Source organism: Hydra vulgaris, chromosome 11 (genome assembly GCF_038396675.1).
Source record: "Hydra vulgaris chromosome 11, alternate assembly HydraT2T_AEP".
Taxonomy (NCBI): domain Eukaryota; kingdom Metazoa; phylum Cnidaria; class Hydrozoa; order Anthoathecata; family Hydridae; genus Hydra; species Hydra vulgaris.
In genome coordinates this window covers 715,124-739,886 of record NC_088930.1, presented here as the reverse complement: position 1 = coordinate 739,886, position 24,763 = coordinate 715,124, and the positions used below count along the sequence as shown (strand labels likewise).

At 27.1% G+C, this 24,763-nt stretch overlaps 1 protein-coding gene across 1 annotated transcript in view; it reads left to right on the top strand.

Moving 5' to 3' along the window:
- The first annotated feature begins 18,275 nt into the window (after positions 1–18,275).
- LOC136087324 (uncharacterized) overlaps positions 18,276–24,763 on the top strand; it is a 184,821-nt gene continuing 178,333 nt past the window's right edge. Inside the window, exon 1 of the mRNA XM_065809750.1 lies at positions 18,276–18,405. The gene's annotated coding sequence lies outside the window, so the exon portion shown is untranslated. The remainder of the gene's footprint in view (positions 18,406–24,763) is intronic.

Genomic DNA, 24,763 nt, shown 5'->3' with positions numbered 1-24,763 from the left:
TCTGCTAAAATTTGCCACGTGCGTTTTGAATTAAACTTATGCTTTTCTAACATATTTAAATAATAATTTTTTTTTGCAGCTTTTTTTTGACTTTCGAATTGTTTAGCGTATTTTTTGTATAAAATTTTGCTTTCATCTGTTTTTGTTTTTAAGTATTTTACATACAGTTTTTGTTTTATCTTAGAAGACTTCCTTATGTCCTTATTTATCCACGGTGACTTTAAACTTTTATTAGATTTACATATTTCTTTTTTTTGGAAAATTTGCGTCCTAGATATCAAAAAAGATTTTGAAGAAAGTGTCATAGACTATTGTTTGCGTCACTTTTAAAGTGGATATTTGTCCATCTAATTAAGGATAACTGTTCATTAAATGATTTCAAACTTGTTTCATTAAAAAAACGCTTGGAAAAAATTTGTTTTTGTTGTGGTAGTAATTTAGGGCCAATATTTATTGAGAAGAAAATCGGGAAATGGTCAGAAATGTCATTTTTTATAATACCAATTTTAAGAAATTTATTGAAAATATCAGTAGTTATAATGTTATCAATTATAGAAGCTGACGTAGCTGTCACTCTTGTTGGTCTGCTAATTAATGGAACCGCACCGTTTTAAAATAAATTATCGTAAAATTTTTTTATGTTGTTATTAGTGTGATATTCAAAACAGTTTAAATTTACGTCACCTATTAAATAGTGAAACTTTTTTTCCTTTAAACCTTTTTTTAAAATGTCGTTACACAAAAATGATGCGAAGCTTTCGGTTTTACCAGATGGTGGGCGTAAACAGCAACTTAAAAGTATATTTTTAGAATTACCGGTTTTAATTTCTATTGTTAAAACTCCAATATTGTCGTCAGAGATACTCATATCAGGCCATGAAACACATGTTTTCTTTTATATAAATAAGTACACCACCGTTTATTTGCTTTTCGCACTAGCGGGATCATGTTAAAACCTGTAAGACAGAGATTAGAGTTGAGTTTAACATCATCAGAATCGCACCACGTTTCAGTTAAACAAATTAAGTTAAAAATATTTAAATTTTCTTCTATAAAAATAAATAAACTTTCAAAGTTTTTTTTTACTCCTAATATTATTATGAACAACATTAAAATGATCCCGCTCTAGAAATTCTTTTATTTCTTTGTTGTAAAAGTACAAGCATTTAGTTTGCAGTGCAACTGATTCATGAAAATAATTTAAATCTGGATCTGAATCAATATCAATGACTAATTCATTTGTTAAAATAAATTACATGACATTGAGTCAAATTTTTTGTGGTAATTTGAATCCATTTATATTTTTATAGCAATTGAATAAAAGGATTTCATTTTAAAATTTAAAAATCACGAGTAATAAGTTTATTATAGATTACTTTGGAAAATTTACCTTTTGCTTTTAACTCGTTTGCTTCTTTAAATAATCTTTTTCTTACTTCAATCGTTCGTTCACTGTAATCTTCGTTTACATATAACTTTTCGTCCCATAGCTTTCGTTTAGTAAAGTTGTCCAACACTGCCGACTTATCTTTAAAATTTAAAAACTTTGCTACGATTGTTCTGTTAATCTTTTTTCTGTTAATATTTGAACCTATTTTTCCATGTAACTCAACACTAAATATTGATATTTCATTAAAAGAATTTGATATTGCTTATAAAATGTTAAAAATTAATAATGCCATAGGCTATGACAATATAAATGGTAACATTATAATCGATTCATATGAGATAATTAAAACTATACTCTTTCAGATTTTTCGGTGCGCAATAAAGCAAGTAATTTTTTCCCGATCAACTTAAAATAGCTAAAGTAAGACCTATATTTAAGTGAGAAGAAACTACTAACATAACAAATTATTGTCCAATTTCTGTTCTGCCTTCTCAAAAATTTTAGAAAGAATCCAGTACAATAGGTTGTACGAACATCTTTCTATTAATAAAATTTTACACAATAATCAAAAAGGATTTAAAAAAAATAAATCCACAGAAAAAGCGATACTTCATCTAACACGAAATATCGCGGATTCCTTTGAAAAATCTCAATTCACTCTTGGAATTTTCATAGGTTTGTCTAAAGCCTTTGATACCATAGAACATTCAATTCTTAGCAAAAAACTAGAGCATTAATGGAATCACAGGAAATTTTTTAAATTTACTAAAGAGTTACTTCTATAATTGTAAGCAGTTTATCCAAATTAATGGTTCCTTGTCTAGAAATTTTTTGAATATAACCTGTGGAGTTCCACGGGAATCTATACTGGGACCTCTTCTTTTTCTTATTTATATTAACGATTTCTTTAAAGCCACTAAGTTAACGACAATAATGTATGCTGATGACACTAATTTTTTTAGTTTTTGTTAATTAATATATTTTGTATACGATTTTTAAATACTGTAAACGGTTCTTGACAATTCTTGTAAACGGTTCTTGATAACAGGACCACAAGGCCCTCTACGAGTATCCGTGTTCTTATATTTGATCTATGTATTACGATTGAATATATAATAGCAAAAAACAAATATAAAAAAAAAATACTCCTAAAAATCAATATTTCTGCAATATTATTTCTTTATGAGGAGAGAGAGATAATAACCTGATTATAGAATCTGAAATTGAAGAAGAAATTTATGAGAAACCATCTAGTGGTATAAGTATAGAATCTTATAGTGAAATAGAATATCATGAAACTCAACAACTATCTTTTAATGTTTCACAGCCACAAAAGCGTGTGAAAACCAGAGATAAAAGTAGAAATGCAATTTGTTTACATTCTTTTGGTTGTGTTGCTCTAGACTTAGGTGCTTGTTATAACTAACAGCCTAACCAAAGCCAAATTAAGGTTAGGTTTTATTGGTTGTGTTGTTCCTGATCAAACAGAATTACGGTTAGGATGTTGATAATGTGGAAAAATCTAATGACACTTTTCCATTCATATTTTTACCCAAGGTCTAAATGTTATAGGAGTAAACAGTACTCTTGACTTTTTTGAAGCTTATTTAATCAATCCTATTTTAGAATATATTCACAACACTTTAGTGTGGATAAAACCCTTGTTATTTTTGAAGGCAGATTGCATATTCTTCAATATATAAAGACAAAAAAAGCACGATTTGGAATATGAATTGTTAATAGCTGATGATATTACACTTGATTTTCTAGTGTACTATGGTACTGGGATGCATGATTGGTACTATGGTACTGGGATGCACAAAAATTCTACAATGCCTTTAAGCCAACGTATACCAATAGAGCTGATAGGACCATTTCTGAATAAAGGTCATAATGTATTTACTGATAATTGCTTTACAAGCCCTTCTCTTGCCAGCTTCCTCTTGTCCAAGAAGACTTATATTTGTGGAACTATTCGCGCAAACCGAAAACACTGCAGCAAAAAAATATTAAATAAGCAACTTGCAAAAGGGACTGCTGTTTTTTACAAAACTCACACTGAAGACAAAAAAATGTTAGCGCGCAAATATCGTGCAACTAAAGACAAATCGGGTAACAAACAAAAAGTTGTTTACATGCTTTCAAAATATCGCAATTCAGTGATGGTGGAAACAGGAAAATCTGATAAAGATGGTAACATTATTCTCAAACCATCAATGGTTAAGTCATACAATATGCATTTGGGTGCTGTTGACCGGGTAGACCATCAACTACATGGAATTCAGGCTCTTCAAAAATCCTTTAAATGGTAAAAAAAATTAGCTTTTCGTCTAATTCTTCAATGTAGTTTAAATTCACAAAAGATTTATACACATAGTACTGGCAAGTATATTTTATACTTTTTTGGTGAGTAACATAAAGCTAATATTTTCATTAACCCAAAAAAAGAAATTGACCGCCAAAGAAAAACGGAAACTGACCGCCAAAGGACATCCTTTGAAAAGTGTTTTTGTTTTTGATTTCTGTCCATCACAACCCGGGTTACATCCTGATAAGTGTTTTCAAATTTATCAAATTGTTTTGGACAATTCCTAAAAAGATATTATGTATATTTACTCATACATAAAATGTTTTCTCAAGCCAAATACTTATATATTTTATTTTAGGAAGATTTCAAACCACAAGAATCCATTGCGGTTCCATATATAATACTCCCTCTGTTCTAAAATACTGTTCCGATTTCAAATTCAATTTTGAATGTAAATTGGAACAGTATTTCGGAACGGAGAAAGGAAAATTTTTTTTTTTTACAAAAAAGCGTGAATTTTATATTTATTATGCATAGCTGTATTAGACAGTAACTTTTAAATAATACGTGTATGCTAAATTAATTTTTATATTTAAGCTATCATTAATGTAGCTTTATGAAAATAATATAAAGAAAAGACAAGCATTTATAATATATTTGTAAACTAACTTTAAAATAACAATGTAAATTTATAATCCTTAATGCCTTTATTTTGCACAAAAGGTATCGCATAATTTAGTGAACCTACGAGAACCTATATTGAGTGCTTAAACTAGTAAATGGAATATGTTTACAACCTATTAGAACTATATACATTGCCCCTAAATTTGCCTTTTTGGGTTTGTTTAAAAATTTGAAACATCTTAACGACTTGGGTTTGTTTAACATTTTAAAACATTTTAAAACAAGTTTAAGTCTTATTATTCGCTAAATATTGACTTCCTCAAAATGTTATGTTTTTTATTCACCCAAACAAAAATAAAGGATATTTTGTTACCAATTCAACACAAATTAAAAATAAATAAATAAAAATAAAATAAAATGCACGCACGCAAATCATAATACAACTAGAAAAATCAAAACAAAATTTTATCACAATAATATTTAAAATATGTGTACCTTAGAACTAGATTGTTTATGTGTATCTTACGTAATACCCCAACGTTCACGATGATTAGACTTACTCAATCTTTTACGAGTTCCCTATAACAATATAACTTATCTTAACAAGTCCTTCATAATATATTCAACTAATGCTTCCTAAATTTAATTTTTTCAATTGCTTCTTCTTTTTTAATTGAGTGTTATTTTTTCTGTTAAATATATTTTAACAGTATTTGGTTAAATATAATCTTTTGTAACGGTAAAAGTATATTTTGCTTCTATTACGATGTAAAAAAATGTATCTAATATGTAGTTGCAAAAATGTAAATGAAAAAAAAAACTTATCCCAATAAATAAATCTTTCTTTTCATCAATATTAAGACTCCTAGTTTTTGTAGATATCAAATTTGAAGATTCTGAGTGCAAAAACTTGAAAAAAGTATATCGTTAAAAGTGGAAAGCTGCAAACAATTATATTACTCATTTTTAGAAAAGTAATGAGAACTGGCTAGCTTAAGATTTTAAACTTACATACAATACATTAAATACTAGACCATCAGTTAATGAAGTTAGGAGGTCATGTTGTTCTTTTGTAAAAGCATGTTACAGAAAAAAAAAAAAAACCTTAACAATGTTGTTAACAGTTAATCAAGTGCTGAGTTACTTCATGCAACAAAATCAAAACTAAGAAATGAGTTTTAATACAAATCTGCCTAAAAAATAGCTTAAATTTCAGATAAAAACACATTGAAACTGATAAGAAGTGAAAACTATTTAATAATAGAGGTTTATCAAAATCAACATATCAGCTTTTAAGAAGTGGTGCTAAAGAAAATGGCTGCCACATGTATCCGTTATATAATGATACGAGATTTTACAATGCGCTCGCAAAATTATGATTAATGGCCATGCAATAATTTTAAGACATTATCTACCAATCGAAATAATGTCAGAAAAGGCCCTAGAGGCGCAAACTAATGACATAGATATTAAAATATTTAAAATATACAAACAACAACATGGATCTATACTGATAATATCGTATGCGACTGCATATTTTGTAAAAAAGATATTTTTTGACTAAAAGTATATTAGAATAAAAACATAAAGTTGAAAAAAATATTTATTAAAAAGTTTTTAGAACGAAATTTATCACATTTTTTTTAATATGTCCTCACTCGCAGCTTTAAGATTACTCAGAAACTAATAACGGGTAATCTGGATATAGCCAAAATAATTGTGAACATGCATAATTTGGCCTATTGGAAAATACAAACACATGTCATAAATGCGAATAAGGTATAAGTGCGCCAATAAAAATTGCAAACACTGGCATAATTGCAATTCGGCATAATTTCGAACTGGCATACAGTTGTAAGTGCAACCTTTAAATTTTTATAATAAAACTAAAATACATACAAAACGCGATATGGAGACACTCTATATCACTCTTTTTAAGTAAAATAAACTTTGGGGGAGTCTTCCAAATTTATAAGGTGTGCTTTTTTTATTTGTATTAAATTGCTAAAAATAACTTAAACATTTCCATAACTTAAACAAAAATTTCAAAGCTATGTCTTAAAATTAGGCATAAACTTTGTATGGATGTAAGTTCCACAATACATTTTACGAATGCCTGTGATGGAACATCAAAAATAAAAGCTCTGATTTTAACATTTTCATGTTTCCCATCAACATACAGCCCATGATTAAGCAATTTGTAAGTATCAAACATAAAATCACTTAAAAACTCACAATACTACATGGTTTGCTTATAACAAAACAGATAGTAACAATAAAAGATTAAACAAAACGTTTTACAACTCTTCAAAAGTTGTAAATTAGACGACATATACAACGGCAAATCATTTTCATTTTAATTCATAGGTAAACTTATTTCAATTCTACAACTCGCAAATACCAAAATAAGTATATAAATAATAAAAAAATAAGACTTTCTTAACCAAAATAAGTATATACACCACTACATTTTTCAACAATGCTAACTATACGATGAGTAGCCAGAAGAGTGCGTGGATCTATGTACATATATGTATGTATATATAAGTATATATATATATATATATATATATATATATATATATATATATATATATATATATATATTTATATATATATATATATATATACATATATATATATACATATATATATATATATATATATATATATATATATATATATATATATATATATATATATATATATATATATATATATATATATATACATTAGACTGCTACATTTTAAGGTCATAAAAAACCTTAAAGTACCATGAGTATTATTGTTTGCGTCGACACCTATTTTATTGGTTGAGTTATTTTTTTTTGAATTTGATTACTTTTAGGGGTTGCTCAAGTGCCTCAATTTTTTTTACCCTTTTTTATTACTATTTTTGGAACATTTAAGCGAATTCTTGAACTCAAAAATAAATCAATTTCTTATCTTTCCTGAGTTTCTTCTAAATTAGAAGAAGCAAATAAAAATGCATGGCACTTTATTTATTTAAAATAGTTTGTGTAAATCTTCAAAATCTCAAATTTATGAAATTTTTTTCCAATTTTCGCGCAACCCAATCAATTTTTACATATGTTCATTTGGAGAAAACACCAGAATTATTGCATAAAACGTCTAGCAATTTTATTTATCAAATTTCTTAATAATGGTTTTCTATTTTAAAAATATTGTGTTATATTTTTACAGTTTTTTTAAAGGAGATCTTGCTTTTTCGTCCATGCTTCCTTTTGTAGTTGTGCAAGAATAAAAATGAATCCGGTTCTCTTTCTTTCTGCCAAAATCAATGCTGCCCTTAATGATTTTAACAGTTGTTTCAGAGCAATCATTACCAACAGCAAGATTTAAAACAGTGTTCTAAACTTTTATGTAGAAATTTTTTCCCTTGACAGTGACTTTTACTCTGTTTTCATCCAATGAGAGTGACTTTTACTCTGGTTTACAAATGTTTAACGAAAATGGGTACCACATATGCCAGCTTAAACGTATTACAAACTTAATTGGAAATTAAGTTTGTAATACGGTCCCTAAAAATCAACAAAATTCAATCAGACTCTCTTAACCTTTCTACTGTATCGTTACCGTCGATACCATCACTATCCCCTAAACTTAGGAAAATATTTCGGAAAGCTGGCTATAGAGAAGTCTTCAAATCGAATCCAAATTTAAGAACATTACTAAAGTCAAAAAAACAAAACTAAACTGCCACATAATAGTCAACCCAGAACTTATTTGATTGAATGCAAATGCTCAAAGAGTTACGTAGGCGAAACTGAACTTTAAATTAGGACTCAAACTCAAAAACATCAAAAACTTTTAAGCGAGGGAAAACGTTATGAGTCTGCAATAGCTGCCCATTATAAGTTTTATACAAGAAATAAAGTGGGGAAACGTAAAAACTTTTAAAGTTGAAGCAAAAAAATTTGATCGAAAAGTGCGTGAAGCTCTTGAAATACAGAGGTTCCAATGTTCACCTTTACATGGTGGAATTAATACATCTGTGGTTTTACCCGTGTGGTCTTCATATATATATATATGAAGACCACACGGGTAAAACCACAGATGTCACATTTTTCTCATTTTGAGAAAAATGAAATTTAGTGTTTCGTGACATTAGATATCTGCTTATTAATGATATATTTAATTAAAAATATTTTTTTATGACTATTTAGTCCTAACACAATATATAAATGCAATTTTTGTGCTAAATACAAGAATAATTTATTCACAGTGTTCTTTTGAAAACAAGACACTCATTTTAAACATCTGTGGTTTTTTTTCCGTTGTAAATTCATTAACTTATAAACCACGTTAGCTTCTAACCTTTTAGAGCACTTATTTTACTTATTAACACATTGTAATATACAACCACTACGTACTGAGTGTGTGATGGGATTATAAAGCTGCCCCCCCCTCCTTATTTACATTAAAAAAATTCAAATAAAAAAACATATGAAAGTTTAACTTTTAACTTTATACAAAATATCATTGCAACCTTTTCTCTTCCCCAACCTCATCTACCATAGATGATTCCATGATGTCTTTGTACCATCACTTTGTATCAAGTTTGTATAAGTCATACAAAAACCAATTGTGAACACACTGTTAATAAAAATGTGTTTTTTTAATTTCAAAGAAAAATAAAATAAATTTTTAAAAAATAAGATAAAAAAATTTCAAATGTCTTATTTTGACCAGTTAGAAAATGTTTAATGAGTTTTGAAATTTTTAACAAAAAAGAGACAACAGAGCTATGTATGCTTGTTTCAGTTTATCAGGCACTTTCATCTTTGATCTAAACATATAGGATGTAACACACATAAAATTAAATATTTTTTTCCATATAATTCAATTTTAGCTAGCCTTTAACTTTTTATTTTCTTTAAGTGAACATGTCTTAAATAAACAAACAACCAAGAATTATGGCATTAAAACTCTGCAAATTTCAGAAATTTTTTTTGTATCATGTTTGTATATAATATTCAATTATTATGGCTTTTTGTGAGATTGTCTAGTGTTTCTGACAGACACTTTTGATTTGCAATGGCCATGTTTCTATCACATTCTGTAGGTGTCATGCCTATACAGAATGTAACAGAGTTCTAATTAGTAGTGAAATAGTAATGCTGTCAAGTTTTTCAGTTTTATGAACTAGATAATAAAATCGATCTAAAACTTTTCATTTTATACTTTGCCTAGATCATAAATTCTAAATTAGTTTGATATCTTTTATATTTGAGATAATTGATAATTTAAAATCATGCTGCATAGAACATACATCATCAGACCATCTGTTTCCAATAGTCAAAATCAGTATATTGAGTCGATTTTTTACATTGTTAGGATACAAAAGGTACACTTTATCAATAAAAACAAAAGTTGAAATTCAAGAAAAAAATTTTTTCATTATAAAAAAAAACTTATTATATATTCTTTTTTAAATGTTTTTCTGTGAACGTAATGTTGTTTACTTTATCCGACGTAATTTTCTTAAGGATAAAAGTTAATCATGTGACTTACGCTTTTATTATTATTGGTTTAGTTATAAATAACTTGGATAACTGTGTTTTTTACGCGGTAAACATTGGACATCAATGGTTGTTACTAAGTTGCCCTTTTTTTTAAATGACCGTAGAACCTTAAAACATAGTTTTTTTTGTAATGAATTTTCAAACTAAAATAGCTTAGTACTAAAATATCATAAAAATATATAAAACTTGAAATTTTCAAAAAGTGGACATCTGTGGTTTTACCCGTGTCGTCTTTATATATATATATATATATATATATATATATATATATATATATATATATATATATATATATATATATATATATATATATATATATATATATATATATATATATATATATATATATATATATATATATATATATATATATATATATAAATTTATAATCGGCATAGATTTTTGTACGGTATTATTTTTCGCAAGTATTTTATCTTTTTCCGATTTTGAACTCATTTTTTTTTTACATTCTGAATAAAAAGGTGCTAAAAATATCGACAATTTCAGATGAAACATAGCTTAGTAATCAGAAGCATGAAACTATAACGTTCTGCAGAAGTATTAAAAAGTGGGTGTCTGAAAAAGGTAGCCCGATAACTAGTTGTCTGAATTTGTAGGTAATTGTAATATTTAGTAATTTGTTATGGGTCTTTCTTGTTTAATTCTAATGTTCTTTATTAAACAAAAATATACATACTGAAGTTTATTATGGTGAGTTTGCACCCTTTAAGTTACTTTCTAGGGTGTACACGCGGTCTTTGCACCTGCAGCTACGGATTATTCAGTATTAGGGTTAGGGTTAGGATAATCAATCAATAATTTATTTCTGAATTAAGATTTTACATTCAAGGATGTTTACAAATAGTAAATTTACTAAATTAAAGTAAACACCTGGTAATGTTAAAAATATCTAATTCAAATAAATATAATGTTAATTTTCATAATATATAATATAACATAAAAATAACGGTCTTAATAATACTACTAATAATAATAACAATATAGCAATAATAATAATAATAATAATAATAATAATAATAATAATAATAATAATAACAATAATAATAATAATAATAATAATAATAATAGATACATAATTTGTTATAGCGATATTAAATATCACGAAGTTTACATACCTATATACTTCTGATTTAATCTCATTTTTAGGATGGAGCTGCTAGGAAGAACTACATTAAGCTGAAAGAGCCTGCACTTTTGGTGCTTTTTAAGGATAAGTAGAAACTTCTTACTCCTAGAACAGTCCATCATGCTCGCTTTATAGCAAAAAGTAGGAAATTTGTTTATTAATTTAGGTTCGCAATAGGAAAAAATTCAAAGTAAGGAAACTGTAACTTTAGATCGAAAATAAGGAGTTTGCTGTGCATTATAAAATATAAGGATTTTCAATAAATAAAGATAAAACTTTAAAAAAATACGGTTGTTTTTTGTCGTTATTTACTACCCAAAGCTCCAACTTATAATGGATGCCATACCTACTTTGACAAAGCGACTGAAACATAAATTTACTAAAGTGACAACTTTTGTGGCTGTGTTCTATACTACCTGGTTTCTCGAAGCTGAACTATCCGCTGTGGCTCCGTGTGAGGTAGACCCCAACTTAACTAGTATGAAATATATATATATATATATATATATATATATATATATATATATATATATATATATATATATATATATATATATATATATATATATATATATAAATATATATATATATATATAAATTTATTAGGGTGTCCCAAAAATATATCATAAATTGAATTTTAATGTGCGGAATACTACATCATTTAGCATAATTTTATCCATAAAGAAAAAGAAAAAATAGGTTAAGTTTTTAGCTCAAGGGGTAGGTTATTTAGGTGAATTTACTTTTATATAATAATTTATTATAAATAAATTTTGATTTAAAATTGATTTTTATCCGAGTCAAATTTGATCTATGTTTCGACAAAAGCATGGCTAACAATAAAAATAAATGATGCGTGTTTTATAAACAATAAAAACTAATGATGCGTAAATTTAACTTATGTGAATATATAATTTAAGTAGAAATCAAGTTAAAAAGTTGTTTTCAACCTAGAAATTCATTTAAAAAACAGGTTTGAACTTGTATATAAAACTTTTTTACTAGTTTCACTATTTTTTTATTATTTGTTGTATATACTATATAATATACTATAATCTTTAGTTGTATACTATATTCCTGATTCAATCAACTACAACTAAATGCGTCAATGAGGATTTTTAATTGAAACAAATTTTAGAAAATGTCTCTAAACATAAATTGTCACGCTAATTCACTGAAAACAGATATTGAAGATGCATCGAAAGCTAAAAAGAAGAGGAGACAATTTTATTTGCTAGGGTTTCCTTTACATAGTTTTGCCCCTCATTGACTCCAACAAATGGAGAAATACCCAGAAGGTATTACTGGCTTAATCGCGAATAAAGCATAAGGTAAATCTGAAAGTAATTAACAAAACCATTATCTTTTTTACATGTTTAATGTTAACTTTTTAATGTTTTTTTTTTAATTTATAAGCTCCACACAGATTAACATCAAAATTGGTTGTCCAGTTGCTTCTGGGAAGACGCATTTAAGATGCTCCAGGTTTGCTGATGGAGTGTGCAGAGAGAACACTAAGCAGATAGTTAATGGTGTATGTATTCTGAGAGAGCTCGTCAATTTATGGGAGCAGGCTGGGTTTAACGATGTTTTAATTGTGACGGAGCAAACTATCAAGACCAGAATCACCAAGAAAGGCAAGAAATACCACACTTTAAAAATGCTAAAAACACTAGAACTAACAGAGGCAAGCTACAAAAAGAAAGTGAACACTTTTTTGAAAGAGAATAGTGTTCTCTTCTTTATTAATAAAACAAACATATTTGATTTAATAAAAAGTGATAAATATAGGTATGATGAGGCCAAGAGGGAGAACATTTCTTGAGGGTTTGTCTGAAGTTCCCCAGTCTTTTACTTACTTTTCAATGTGTGTAAGAGCACTTGCAGTTGTAAATGACCGTGCAGAACGCCACATTAAATTAGTTCAAGATTTCATTGAGAGAACACACAATGAAGATAGGCTTCAGGATACTCTGCAGGTATTTTGTTTAATAATACAAAATATAAATGTGATTTTTAGATGTTAATAATAATAATAATTTTAATATATAAGTAGTACTTATATATTAAAATTATTATTAAGTAAATCTATTTATTTGTAATTTATGTAGTTCGGAGGAGCCGGCAAAAGGTTTCAAAGAACGCTACAAACAAAGATCTAAAAATTATTTAGTTGAACATTATTTGTATTAATAATATTGGTTTATGTTATATTACATTATGTTATACTATTTTTTGATGTTTGAAAAAAGTGATTTTTTGACGTTGAAAAGGTCAAACTTTTCTTGCTCATAGTTTTCGAATGTTAAAAGATTTTTTCTCAATTTTAAATTTTATCGATAAATATAGATTTAGTTGAGAATAGTAAAAAAAAAATGTATCAGCTTGTTACTCTTACGCTTAGGGCAGTTGTAGCTAAGACTTTAGGGCATTTTGTTCCCAGGATCCAATCATTGTAATTTTTTGCAAAGCATCCTTATTTTACATAAGTATAAACATATATGTTTGGAGTTTGTTTAATGTCTGGAAATCAACCTCGAACGTTAAAAAATGCTGCATCTGCGCATGCGCCTGCATTCTTAAAATAATTTGCTGTTCATTTTGTTGTATTTAAAGCAAATTTCTCCTTAAAATTAACGATTAATTTTGTAAAAAAATTTACTCAAAAATTTTGCGACAAGCATATTTGTTTGTTTAACACAAGGCAATTTTTTTGTTTGCTTTAGTAACAATCATAATCGGAATAATATGAATAATGTTATTTTTAGTCAAATTTTACTTAATAAAATAAAAGTAAATTCACCTAAATAACCTTTCGCTTTAGCTAGAGACTTAATTTTTTTTTGTTGGTAGTTATAGACAAAATAAAGCCAAATGCAGTATTCCGCAAATCGAAGTTCAATTTATGATATATTTTTGGAACACCCTAAGATATATATATATATATATATATATATTTATATAAATATATATATATATATATATATATACATATATATATATATATATATATATATATATATATATATATATATATATATATATATATATATATATATATATATATATATATATATGAAATATATATAAAACACTAGTAATAAAATAAATCTTCAGAATCTAGTAATAAAATAAATCTTTAGAATAAACTTAGACATCTGGGATTCACATGGGATACTAAACATTTAACTTTTGCTTCACTCAATAATACAAATGTTGATGAAAAAATTTCAAACTTTAGAGCTGTTGTTCAAACTCTTATTCAATCTGGAATCCGGTTTGCCCACCCAAGTTCTATTTCTTATATATATAAATTATTGGCAGTCCCTACCTTAACTTATGGTATGGAGATATGTGAAAATAATTCTGATTTGATGAAAAAGCTAGATGTAATTGGAAGGAGTGCATTAAAATCGCTTTTAAATGTTTCAAAACACAGTAAGAACTATACAAATTCGCTATTTAAAATCCAGGAAATTTCAAAAAGTATTCAACAAAATAAATTAAACTTGTTTCTTCGTCTTCTTAATAATAAAACAACTTCAGACATTATCTTTTCACAACTGAAACACCCCTTATTTAAACATTCGTTTGTTGGCGATATTCAGGACCTATGCCGTTTTCGGATGCTAAATTTTCAAAACTTAATTCAAAATAAAAAGAAGATTAAAATAGCACTTTCTAAAAGTGAAATTCCCTCCGAAGTTGAACAAACTTTAAAACATGCAATAGAGTGCTGGAATGCGAAAGAGCAAAGAGGAATTTTTAAACAAATTCTGGAAGAAAAAATTCTTAAGTGAAAATCACGAGAAATAACTTTCTTATTTTTCTTTTTTACCTTGTAAATTACATTGGGTGTTAAATAAATGAAATAATAACTAGTTTACAAATTTATAACTTATTTACAAAACTAATTTACAAAGTCATAACTTATTTTATATAATAATACAGTCCAATTTTATGTTATAAATTTTATGTTATAACAAAAAAATTTAGTAAAGTAACAAAAATAACTAAATAAAATAATAAAAAAAGCATAAATCAATTACAACCTCACTAACACTACTTAAATCTGAATTTTTGAAACACAACTGGTGTACACAATATATACAATCGCTTTGCACTCAATAACCTTTACACAGACGATATTGGGTATTTTAAATGATAACTCTAATTTATGATTATTTTGATTACCTCCGACGAGTTTTAATTATTTCCCACATTTCAAAGGGTCAAAATTAAACGCCTTCTTTGAATTCAAATTGATATTATTGGCAAAATTCGAAAAAATCCGCATAAAATTGCAGATTTGTACATAGGTTTACACCAATTTTTCAAATAAATAAAATTACCCTGCATTTTTAATATCTCTCCTAACTTAAATGAAACACTGAAAAGATAAAAAAAAAAAAATTCTAAAATAAAAGAATTAAGGCACTTGAGAAATCCCTAAAAGTGATCAAAATTGAAAACAAAAAATCTACAAATAAAATAGAGGTATTTAAATATTTATCAACTGGTAGTGTCAATAATAAACTGGTAGTGTCAATAATAAACACTGGACGTCCAAAAAAACTGACAGTTCGCAAAGAAACCATGCTTTTCACGCTAACCCAAAAGTAGGAGTTTCAACATTAAATGCAGAAACCAATAGTTTCCTGGTAGACAAAACAGTTAGTCGAATGACAATAGCTAAGTTATTACGCAAAAAAATACTAAATTTATTTCATGGTCTAAGAAAGCCTTTGTTGACGTTAGGCGATTGCCAAATACGAAAAAAATGTTGCAAAGAGCGTTTAGAATATTATGCGGAACAACGCAAAATAATATTTTTAGTGATGAATTAAATTTCAAAATTATTAACAGAAAAAACAAGAGATTTGTTCGTCGCAAAAATACGGAAAAAAATTTGAAGCAATATTTACTAAGCCGTAATCAAAGAGGTGGTGGTTCCGTTGGCAAATGGGGATGCATACAAGCTCAGGCGTTGGCTGCCGTAAAATATACGAAGGAAGATTAAACCAGTATGAGTTTCGTGACATTTTGGAAAACGCACTTATCCCTAGTCGCGATTTGTTCCAGGCTAATCAAAACTGGTTATTTCAGCAAGACAATGCTCCATGCCATAGAGGACATTTATTCACTGATTATTTCTTTAAAAGCAATATTTGATTCATGCCTTGGTTAGTACGATTACCAGATTTATGGACCTGTATGGATTCTTAACTAACAAAAAAACAAATAACTAGTAACGAAATGCTCAAACAAAAACTGACCAAGCTGTGGCTTAAAATACCAACCAAGATGATTGGAAACTTCATTGAATCAATGCCAAGTCGAATACAAGTATGTTTTAAAAACAATGGGGGTCATATCCCGTATTAATAAATTCGATTAAGAGAAGTTGTAGGTTAGTTTAAACTTTATTACGCTTTTTTCTATGTAATCTTTTGATTTCTTGAGTTTGCAATTTAATTTCAGAAAGAAAATTGTGACTTTTTATCAAAAGTTTTTTTTTTCTTAATTAATAATTGGCTGAAAAAAAAAATTAAAAAAACCTGGACTCTGCCTCGTATTTTCTCTTTGTACCACTCTAAACATAACTTGACTTTTAAAAAAACAAGTGCGTTTAAACTTTTTGTATAAGGTGTATATATGTATATATATAAATATACATATATACATACTAAACCAAAACTACATATATACATACTAAACCAAAACTCTTCTAATTAAAATATTTTTAACTCCTCTAAACGCGTTTATGAAGATGCCCTTAAAAAAAGTGGCTTTCAAATTTTCGAGCTAAATTTAAAAAGAAAATTGCAAAAAAGCGTAATAGAAATAGAAACATAATTTGGTTCAACCCCCCGTACAGCAAAAATGTTTCAACAAATATAGGTAAAATTTTTCTAAAATTAAAAGACAAACATTTTCCTCCCTCTAATAAATTACATAAGACTTTTAACAGAAATACCATTAAAGTAAGTTATAGTTGTACAAAGAATTTAGAAAGAATTATAAAAGGCCACAACTACGCGTTAATTAATAAAAATGAACATATAAAAGAAAAAAACACTGATTATTGTAATTGTAAACAAAAAATAGATTGCCCTTTAAATGGAAAATGTCTTTCGAAAAATGTAATTTACAAGTGCATCGTTTCCTCACAAAACAACCCTGATAATCAATATATTGGCTTAACCGAGGGGGAATGGAAAAAACGTTATGCCAACCACAAACAATCGTTTAAACACAAAAAATATTCAAAAGAGACTATGCTGTCAAAATATATTTGGGATTTAAAAGAAAAAAAAAAAACTATTAATTTACAATGGTCTATTCTAAAATCTGCCCCTGCCTATAATAACATTTCTAAAAATGTATGCTATGTTTGCAAGAAAAAATTTGAAATAATTACTCATTTAAATCAAGAAAATTTATTAAATAAAAAATCTGAATTAATTTCTAAATGTAGGCACGAAAATAAATACCTCTTAAAAAATTATAAAAACAAATGACTAAATTAAACTATCCCCATTCCAAAGAAAATTATTTCATAATTACTTTCTGTAACTTCCCGTTAACAAAAAAATATAGTAATTAAAAGTTTTTTATAATAATTTATAACTTCCTCTAAAATATTTTTTTCTATAAATTGAATTTTTTTTGAGGTTTAGTAACTCTTCCTAATGATTCAGCAATGGTGAAACTTCAAGTCGAAGATAAAAGTTAAATAAGTGTTTTTTACTAATTTATTATTGCTCTGTTCTTTAAGAACATTGAGCACTCTATTTGTAAAATACACTAACATAATTTACATATATATATATATATATATATATATATATATATATATTATATATATATATATATATATATATATATATATATATATATATATATTTATATATATATATATATATATATATATATATATATATATATATATATATATATATATATATATATATATATATAGATATATATATATATATATATATATATATATATATATATATATATATATATATATATATATATATATATATATATATATAGATAGATAGATAGATAGATATTGAATTTTCAAACGTTATTTTCATTAATGAAGTTAACATATAATTAAAAGACTATGCTTATTATGAATTGAAATGATCAGATTATAATCCATTCAAGTGCATAGTTATATACATCAAGAGCATAATTGTTGTTTGACACAAAAATAATGTTTACATCATGGTTAAGTGATTTCCATATGTTGTTAATTAAAATTTTGAATTTCATTTCAACGTTAACTTTTTCATTTACTTTGAAAATAAATACTTTGAAAACTTTTACTTTGAAGGATAACGGAAAAGAATAACGGAAAAAGCATAACGAAAAATCTGTAATTAATTTTTAAATTTAGCTTTTTTGTTATAATAATTGATTACTATTGGAATGACTTTTTAATTATCATATATTATAATATATTGCTGTAAAAAATTGGCAAGTGTTATATAAAAATAACTAGGTTTAGTAATCCAAAATAGATCCATTTTTCAGCAAATTTCAATCGAACTTTATTTAAATAAATAAAACTAATAAGCTGAACAAAGTTTTTTTCTACTTTTGGTTTTCTGTAATCAGATTTTTATTTCGAATTGTGCTTTGGAATAAAAACGAAATAATAAATAACGGTAAAATGAATTTTAAAAATCTATTTAATTAAGCATAGCCGCCAGTATATTTTTATTTTATTATTTTCATATTGATCATGCTTTAAACATATATAAATATATATATATATATATATATATATATATATATATATATATATATATATACAGAGAGAGAGAGAGAGAGAGAGAGAGAGAGAGAGAGAGAGAGAGAGAGAGAGAGAGAGAGAGAGAGAGAAAGAGAAAGAGAGAGTGTGTGAGAGAAATATATGCAAGTTAACGTGCACAGAAATAAAAAACCAAAAACTAAAAACACTTACGTTAATGCTACATATAGAAAACTTGCTGTGAATTTGAAAAACTTTAAAACCAATTTACGTACTTCCCTTTCAAAGGTAAATAACACCTAAACTTGTTTCGTATTAGATAATCTCAATTTATATATTTTAAAGCACACTTTAAAATATATAAATTGAGATAATCTAATACAAAACAAGACTATCAATAAAATAAAATTATAAATTTGTTATTTGCTTTGTTGATACTCCTTAAGAATGCAATTTCATTTGAACTATAAACAAAATAATAATAATTGAAAATTCATTTTCTTGCAATAATTTAATAGCTGATATTTTTATTAACATAATCATAACCGCCTAAAGGCGAGATCCCAAAGATGAAGAAGATCCCCGGATCACAAACATAATTTTTTGATTTTTGATGATATTTTTAACATTTTCCTTGGGCCAAATGTACAGTTCTTGATTTTCTTGTAGGCTTTGTATATAATACAAGCATAAAGACTGATTTGACGATCTACTTTCAATGTTTTTAGTAGCAATAATACAAAACAATAAAACAACTAATGTACGCTTAAATTGTTTACCAACGACAAACCAACAATAACTTCGTATTAAAATTTCGAAACCTTCTAATGACGTCATTGACTGGAATCTTGTCATACAATCTCAAGAAGCTAACTAGGCTTACAATTCGGGCTAATTCTTGCGCAATTCAGCAAGTAATAAAGTAGAGCGTTTACTAAAAAAAAAAAGATTTAGACGTCTTGGTCAGACGTGCATCACATGGCGCGCCATCCGGTCCGTTTTAACTACTTACACGAATAAATTCCGAGTAATAGTGCCTTGACGCCGTTTTGCACACAACGCACTTCGGGTGGTTTTAACCACACACGTTCGCCATTCGAGAAGTTTTATGCTCTTTTGTTTACACATCGACGTTTTTTTACAATCTTTTAAACCTCATTTATAGTTATGCAGCGCACCCATTGGACTCACTCCTTTTTTTAAACGAGGCATTATATCCGTACAGAGCCATTTAGCAATATTGAGATTATTCATCTCGTTGCGCTTCGCTTGATTGTGCGGTGGTCTTTTAACAATGCCACCCCGTTTTCGACAGTATGCACCTCTAGACTGTACACTTCGGCTTTTAAGAAATTTTCTTGTTTCTTCACTTCTTACAAGAAAGAGTCATTTTTGGTCAGTTTTTCCTCAGCTGCTTCTCTTTCGCAGATCCCAGGTTGTAGATATCGGATCATTTTGGTACTTCCATTGTAATACCCATGCCAATTAGTTTCCAATTACTTTCAATTTCTAAGTTTCTTTGCATTCACGCAACGGGTGCTGGATCTATAAATTGACACGGTTCATACTCTCGAATTATATTGCGTACATCTTCCTCTGTTGCAGAAGGAAACCTCTTCCGCGCAAATTATAAAGATCCTATAACTACAAAGTGTTAAGTGTATATGTGTGTTTTCATGTGTATTTTCAGAATTGATTCATTATTCGACAAGGCAATTCCGATACAATTTGCTGAGCTATCAAGTGTCAACATTTTCATCCACTGACTCGGTACTCTCGTCAACGAGTCAACTAGATTGTCTTTTGATGATAACAACTTTACACATCAACCTAGTAACCAGACTAGTCTATGGATAGACTTACAACACAGACATAGACAATTCTGTATGTCGTAATGGACACAACAAATGTTTAATTTTTTGTCCTTGTTGTGTCTATCAAATTTTTGATGGTGTCCTAAGATTGCTCAGTTAAAAAATAATTTTCACTTCATAAGTCTACAAAGCATAATTTTTTGTCTATTTGGTGTCTATGATTTTGTCTAAATTTACTTGATTTCATAAAACCAGAAATCTTTCATTACCGTATTAAGATTGTTATGTAGTAAATTTATAATATTAAAAAAATATTGAAATGACATCAAAACTCCAAATGACGATCATTGCCCATGATTAATTATTGTTTAAAACTTGCGTACATATTCATCAATAAAATGAAAGTAAAAAACATTTTTCTTTTTCACTATTGTTTTATTCACAAACCTAAATAAATTTTAACACCTATTGGAATCTTCTACTTACTAATCCACATTTTATAAAGGACAACTCCTTGAACACATATTTTTAAAATAATTTTATTGAAGGTGATAAAGATTTTAGTGACTAAGGAAAATTTTTTAATTGATAAACTTACCTTCAACTTTTTTGAAGTAATCCCAAACTGGAGAGGGCATTTTAAAAATAAGTTTTCACGCACATTCACTGAGAATTGAAAAACAGCTGAACTGTGTAATTAATGAACTTCAATTGAGCACAAAATAGTCCATTTTGAGGTTTTTAAATAGACATTAACTTTTTAATCAACAGCACACGCTGGACAAAAAAATAAAAAATGAACTTCTGTTAGAAAAATTGTATTTTTAATTTTGTGCTCGTTTTCAGTTTTTGAAACGATGCTGCAGTGAAAATTTAATTACTCGTTTGAAGTCCAAATTATATATTAAATAGATCTTCTATACCTCATTAAAAAATCGAGATTGTTCATTTAGTGTCCGTTTTTAAAATGATTGTCTAGAAAGACAAACATTTTTTATAGACAATTCATTTTTGATAGTTGTAATTAAAATTGTTGCAATTAGTGCTTTGTCGAAGTCTATTTTTGTCCTTTTATAATAAGTCCATTAGAGATTGTCTGGTTGCTACATCGACATTCAGGTTATTTTAGTTTTGTTATGGTTTATTTCACCACTTAAACATATTAACAATATACAGACATGTAATAAAATAAATGGCTTGAGCGAAAAAGTTATATAAAGTATTAAAAAAACGAATAAAAAAAAAGAAAAAGAAAAGAAAAGAAAGAAAATATAGAATTAAATATAAAATAATACATATGACAAAACTTTACGATATCAAAACATACATTGATGCTTTATAAATAACGTAAAATATAATTTACAAAAAAAGTTTGCATATTTAAATTAAATATTATCAATAATAATTTTGCAGATAACTTCAAGAATTAATATTTATAATGAAAGTAAATATAAAATAAAGATAAATACATTACACTTGATAACAATATTTTTTTTTTGTTGATTTTATTTTTTGTTGAATGCAGCAAGTCAGTCAAATGAAAAAAATCACTTTCAGTGGAACCGTAAATATATAGTTATATCTTAAAAAAAATTTGCTGTTTTTTTGTAAGCTTTTTCTACTTAATTTGCCGAATTCATACCAGCTAATGCAACTCTACCGAGTTAAATAGTTATGGTGTACAATAGATTATGGTTTTATTTTGTTCTTCATAGTTTATTCTTTAATTGTAATAACATTTACAATCGGTTGAAATGGTAGCATATACTCTATTTAGCTCAACCTAACAAATTAACTCAATCTCGTCCACTGAATAAATATATTATTGCAAAACGCATTCAACCTCACCCGCGCGGGCGAGATTAATGCAGCATATTCGTGGCGTACTTTATAACGTACGTTTTTATGGCGTTACTTTATGGCTTACGTTTTTATGTACGTTACTTTATGGCGTACGTTATAAAGTACGCCTTGAGCATATTAAATTAAAACGTATCGCAAAGATTTAACTCTTTCGCTACCAGCAGTTTTAACCAAAATAACCTTTCGCCGTAACCCACTTTTTTTTGGATAGAATTGGGATGACTATTTAAAAAATAATTTAAATTCAAATCTGATTGAAAGCACAACAAACTATTTAGCAATAAAAAGCTAAACAAAGGAAATTTTTAATTATATAAGCTTTTGAGGCGCACCATTTAACAATAAAAATGTAAAGTGCTTAAACCATTGTTTTTATAACTAAATAAAAAACCTAACTAAAACATTAGATCCAAAGCAAAACTCATTTTATGCATTATGAGAATGTTTTTCTTCAAAAGACTTTTGTAATTACTTAGTTAAATACTTATACACTTTGTCGTAAAATAAAAAGCGCAAAATTCTAGGGTTAAAGTTAGATTATAAATACTAATTTATGATTTTCACCACGTTGTAATATTTGTAGCTCTTGTAGATTTTGTAGATTTTGAACACTTTATCAAACGAATATGACACTTATACTACATTTTAGTTTACCGAAAACTTGTCTTGAAAAAACCATGGTTAAAACATGAGGTGGGAAATGTAGATCTTCACTAAGATTTCACAGGATGTTGGTTGAAAATACTGCTTCTATTACATAGGCTAAAATACGTTATAATACAAATGATTTTCATGATGGTATAACTTATTCAACATCTGATAGAAGTGCTCCTGACATTTGTCGAATGAAACAACAATTAATACTTGATATTTCTTTAACTCATATCAATGATTCCAATTACTCCGTTGATGTGTCAACTAAACTGTTAAGAAACGGGGCAAATTCTAAACTGGAGAAAAAAAAATATGATAAGTGAAATTAAATATGTCAGATCAGAGCTATTATATGTGGTGCGTAAGGCAGCAATATTGTAAAATGTGCCACGTGCAACACTGAGACACTCTCTGATCTTGATAAGCAGCTTGTATATTTGCGCAATCCATTAGTTTCATAGCAACAACGCATTTTTTAATAAACTGAAAAAAAATATTTTAGAATTCTTTAAATTTTAGTACTTTAAATAAATATATGTCTTTATCAAAATGCAATGTAGGTGATGGAGAAGATGATATCTTGGCATATTCTAAGCCACCGCATAAAAAACTATAGCAAACAGAAAAAACCAAAGTGTAGATACTTCGTTTTAACTTCTCAAGAAGCATAATCAGAAAAGCTGAGAAATCACTAGGACAAAATCCAACAGAATAGAGGAAAATAGCAAAAGAAAACAACTGAGACTTATCAATGCTGCTAAGCAACTAAAAGAAAATGAAAAAATAAGGTATTAGCTGTGAAAAGAAAATTATATCGTGCCAACAAGTCTAAAGCAACAACAAAAATAAAAGGCCTTTTACTATCATCTGTATTGCAACCATTGGTTTGTCCTCAGAATAATACTGACTAACATGTACTAAATATTTAAAAATCTTTTCATATAATTAATAATACATATAATTTCGTGTTAATTATAAAATTTTTAAATATTTTTATTTAAGAATACTCTAGTGGTCCTATGTGTGCTAAGACATAATGGTCTAATTTATTGTCATAAGACCAAATGGTTTTATCACATAGCACCGCTACAAGGGCATAAGGATTTAATGAGTAGCTTTCCCATTTTAAGCCTAACCGATAACGTAAAATGGCTTTGAGGAAGATTCGAGCTCCCAACCCTAGTATTACAAGTCCACCTTTAAAAAAATCCAAAGAAGTTTTTCCTTTAGTAACTACATTTTATAGAAACTTAAACTGCCAACCTATTTTAACAGAAACTAACCTTTTACTTAGTCTATCTACAAATGCAAGGATAAGTGAGGTTTTTTCAAATAATCATCTAGTAATAGCCTACAAACAACCACTAAATTTACTTAGACAACTAACTTCTTCAAAATTTCATTCTATTTCATCTATCAAAAAAACGGGTTTATTCAAATGTAAAGATGTTCGCTGTAAAATTTGCCAAATTTATTTACAAGAAGTTAATAAGTTTGAAACGTCCAATGGAACTATTTGGAATATTTAATATCATTTATTTTATAGAAATAAATCTTTTTTCAAACTTCAAAAATTCAATTAGTTTTTTTGCTAGACATACCTTTTACCATATATATATACCAAATATATATCTATATATATATATATA